The sequence below is a fragment of the Nanorana parkeri genome, unplaced genomic scaffold (genome assembly GCF_000935625.1).
Source record: "Nanorana parkeri isolate BGI_ZX_2015 unplaced genomic scaffold, ASM93562v1 scaffold1064, whole genome shotgun sequence".
In the NCBI taxonomy this organism is placed as follows: domain Eukaryota; kingdom Metazoa; phylum Chordata; class Amphibia; order Anura; family Dicroglossidae; genus Nanorana; species Nanorana parkeri.
In genome coordinates this window covers 461,034-465,621 of record NW_017307332.1, presented here as the reverse complement: position 1 = coordinate 465,621, position 4,588 = coordinate 461,034, and positions in this window count along the sequence as shown.

Sequence of the window (4,588 nt, the reverse complement as noted above, 5' to 3'; positions counted from 1 at the left end):
GCACTATTTTGGCACTACAGCACTATTATTGTGCTACGCATAATATTTAATCAGATGGGCCTCAGCTGCAAATTTGGTAATTTGTTCTGTAGGGTCAATATTTTAATTTAAAAAGTTGTTGAGTATCTTTTCTGGTCAAAATACAGCCAAGTACAGTTTTTCAACTATTGTGTCTGTACAAGTATGGAGTCCATATAATACTTTGCTGTCTTTACTCTGTAAAATGAATATACTCTAGATTTGATTTTTTATTTAAAGCTAACTGTTGCCCCTTCTGTTCAAAATGCAGCCTACCAAAAGTGCTTATATATTGTCTATAGAGTCACTAAAATGTTTCTTCCCTTTTTATGTGATATATACACTTAAATGTAGATTTTTGTGCTGTAAAGCTGCATATGGTGTGTCATTTTCAAAATGCAGCCTTCAAGAGATTGTTAAAATATGATGCATTCGGTCTATACAATATTCATTTGTTCTAAAAGTAAAAAAATATATGCACTTTATTTTGTTCTTTTTCCTGAAAAGCTGCATTAGGTACTGTATGTGTTTAGCAATTGAGGCCTACAAGATTTTTCTAAATTATGCCTATGCAGACTGTACCATAGTCCTTCTATTCCATTTTATAAGAAATATACAAATTAAATAGTTTTTTGTTCCTACAAAGCTAAATAAGGGATCTGGTTTATCAAATGAGGCCTACAAGAAATTGTAGAAATACTACCTTTGTAGTGTGTACCATATTACTTCTATTGTAATTTGGTAAATATAAACTTGCAATAGATTTTTTTCCCTGCAAAACAAAATGAGGGATGTTATATAGCCAATAAGGCCTACAAGAAAATGTAGAAATACTACATCTATAGTATGTGCTATATTACTTCTAATTTAATCTGAAAAATATCAACTTATTTTTTTTCGTCCTTCAAAGTTAAGGTGTGCAAGAAAGTGTGGAAATGCTGTGTATGTAGTCTGTACAGTATTACTTCTATTTCAATCTAAAAAATAACAACTTTAAATTTGTTTTGCCTTTCAAAGCTAAATGAGGGATGTGGTTTAGCCGATGAAGCCTGAAAAAAGTGTAAAGCAAATAATACTTTTGTAGTGTGCACCAAATTACTTCTATTTTAAACTTCAAATATAAACTTTAAATTATTTTTGTCCTCCACCGCTAAATGAGGGATGTGGTTTAGCAAATAAGGTCAAAAAGAATTTGTAGAAATACTGTGTAAAGGGAGTTTGTACAATATTTCTGCCTGCTGTCAATGTGCTCACATTTTTTTTTCATGATAACAACTGCAGTCCAATCAAGCTTGCATAATTCCCTGCCAATGTACTATCTGGCTAGTATCTCTGAAATATGGCACTATAAATGTTATTTTAGTATAGCAACTACCTCATCTCTGGAATGTGTGGTTGTGGTTTTAAAAAGTGTTTTTGTGCACTCTGTGTTGACTTTTTACTAAACTTTTTTTGACAATACAGTGTGTTATTGCATGAAAAGAAGATCACAAGCTTTTCTTTTTTTTGGAAGTGTAAACCTTCCAAAAGCTTTTAAAACCCTTGTAGCTTGATGCTATGTTATACCAGAATACGGTGTCACTAACACTGTCCATGAGTATTGTACTGCTCCATAACACCACATACAACTTAGCACATCTACCTAGCCTGTAATTTAAAGCATTGATATTTTTCCTAAGTCACCCTTGAAACCACATAAAACAAAGGACACGCTTTCCTGTATTTTCTAAAATAGATGTTTGCACTGGTAAATATCCCCCATGGCAGTACACATCTCCATATGCGCTTTGTTTAACAATTCGTTGCCAGTTTCTTCTTGTGGCTAAATGCAGTGGGAGAATGAAGGAGAATTGAGCATGTGCAGATGGAAATGGTGGCATTAAAGCAGAATTGAACTTTCTTTTTTTTTTTTTTTCATAAAATCCTTATAAAATATCTAGGAGAAAACTGTGCATGCAAAACTTTCTTTCTTGCAGCTTTATCAAAAACTCACCATAGGTGTGTATTTGGGACGTTCTACCACCATACTATTCCAATTTTTTTCTATACATCCTTAAGTAAATTCTGTGGATAACTTTCAAGACAGCACAGTATTTTTTACATTTTTTGCACTACCACATTACAGAGATTCTATTATAGGGAGCTATTTGTGGTGTGACTGACTGATCAGTTGAATAGAGGAGTTGTGTAGATAGAAAGTGTCAGCAGGCATTGAGAAAGCTATCAGAAAAACAGAGTGAGATTCAGGGAATATTTAAGTTGCAGCTTTATTTACAGTTGAGTTGCCACTGCACGGTGTACCATACTCTGAAGTAATTTCCCACATTGTGAGCTGTGTAAAAACGAGGAGGGACTCAGAGGCTGCCAAGAGGGGGTGGAGGGACTCTGACATGCTCGGAAAGGGGTGGGTAAAGGTTTTTGACCTCTGGACACTTTCTCCCAGTGAAGCTGAACCCAGAGGTCATAGAGATTGCTGAGTCCTCCTGCAGCAGAGTGTTCAACCCCATTCCAAAAACACTGGCACACTGTGTAAAATCTACATAAAAACAGAATGCAATGATTTGCAAATTAAATAAATCCATATTTTATTTACAGTAGAAAATAGAAAACATAATAAATGTTTAAACTGAGAAAATGTACCATGTTAGGAAAAAATAAAGTAACTTTGAAATTGATGGCAGCAACACGTCTCAAAAAAGTTGGGACAGGGCAACAAAAGGCTGGCAAAGTAACTAGAACTAACAAGGAAGTGCTGGAAGAACATTTTGCAACTAATAAGTGAATTGGCAACAGGTCACGATTCGAAATTTGACATTTTTTTTGGCAACCATGGGTGACGCGTCCTCTTGACTAAAGAGGAGAGGGACCTTCCAGCTTGTTATCAGCGCTCAGTTCAAAAGCCGGCATTTCTGATGATATGGGGGTGCATTAGTGTGTAGGGAATGGGCAGCTTGCACATCTGGAACGGCACCATCAATGCTGAAAGATATATCCAGGTTTTAAAGCGGCATATGTTCCCATCCAGGCAACAGTGAAGGCTTTGCATATTTCAGCAGGGCAATGCTAAACCGCATTAGATGCATGGCTACATAGTGGAAGAGTCTGGGTTCTAAACTGGAATGCCTGCAGTACAAACCTTTCACCAATTGAAAATATTTAGCGCATCTTGAAACAAAAAATATGACAAAGGAGACCCAGGACTGTTGAGTAGTTAGAATCCTATATCAAGCAAGAATGGGACAACATTCCTCTCCCAAAACTCTAGCAAATGATCTCCTCAGTTCCCAGAAGTCTACAGAGTATTGTTAAAAAAGAGGGGATGTTACACCGTGGTAAAGATGGCCCTGTCCAAACTTTTTTGAGACCAGTTTCTTCCATTAATTTCAAAATTGCCTTTTTTTTTCTTAAAGTAGTACATTTTCTTAGTTTAAACATTTTATATGTTCTCTATTTTCTATTGTGAATAAAATATGGGTTTATAAGATTTGCAAATCATTTAATTCTGTTTTTATGTAGATTTTACACAGCGTCCCAACTATTTTGGAACTGGGGTTGTAGTTTCAACTGCTGAAAATAACAAAAGAGAAGTGTATTTGTAGAATTGCAAGCAAGCAAATGTATCAGTGTGTGTTGATATATATTATCACATGTGTTGACATTCAATACAAAGCACATTGCTGTGCACATTGCTGTGCACATTGAAAAAACACTACCACACATATTAACAAGCACCAGTGCTCATTAACATGCATATTGATGCATTTTCATTGGAAAATTAATTAGGTGAAAATACATAGGTGTGAATCCAGCCTGTAGGTAAATATTACAAAAATTGCAACAAATGATATCCTAATAAATATTACACTACACTACTCTTTTAAAACAAACAACAAACATGTTTTTTCATAAATATTTTATAACTACAATAGTATGTGGCATGCATATTAACAAAGAGTTAACATTGTCATTGCTCTCAGGAATGGTTATAAAGAAGAATAAAAAGATAATTCAGCTTTCTGTAACTGCAGCCAATTCATAGTCCATAGCCTTGCAAAGTTTGCCACTGAAGCTGTTCGACCTAACATTGTCTTTTGATGCCTCCTTGAAAACGAGTAGAGTGATGTCAAGTAGTAAACCTACTCTAATGGCATTTAGCATCCATCATGCTCCCTGACTTCATCTGCATCCCTGAAGGAAGAGAAAACAGTACATACTCATTGGATAATTGCAATGTTGATGCATTAAAATTCTCTTGCCCTTTCCCTCTCACTCCTTTGGCAGTTGGGGCGAATCAGTTGTAAAAAGGTCAAACACATAACTTTGCAGCTACCAGCCGTCTCTGTTCTGTTCTTTTGCAATTCTTCTCTCTGATTAAACTGCCAGATAAATCTAGGCACCATGGCCCAGCCTTTCACATTGAATGATCTCTTGCATCTATTACCACAAAGATTTTTAAGATACTATGCAATTGTCAGAGGTTCACCTCAATCTTTCCGTAAAAGTTCCTGGATATTCTAACATTGTTTTTATTGTTCAATGCTGCCGATTGATATAAAGGTCTTTTAACTTT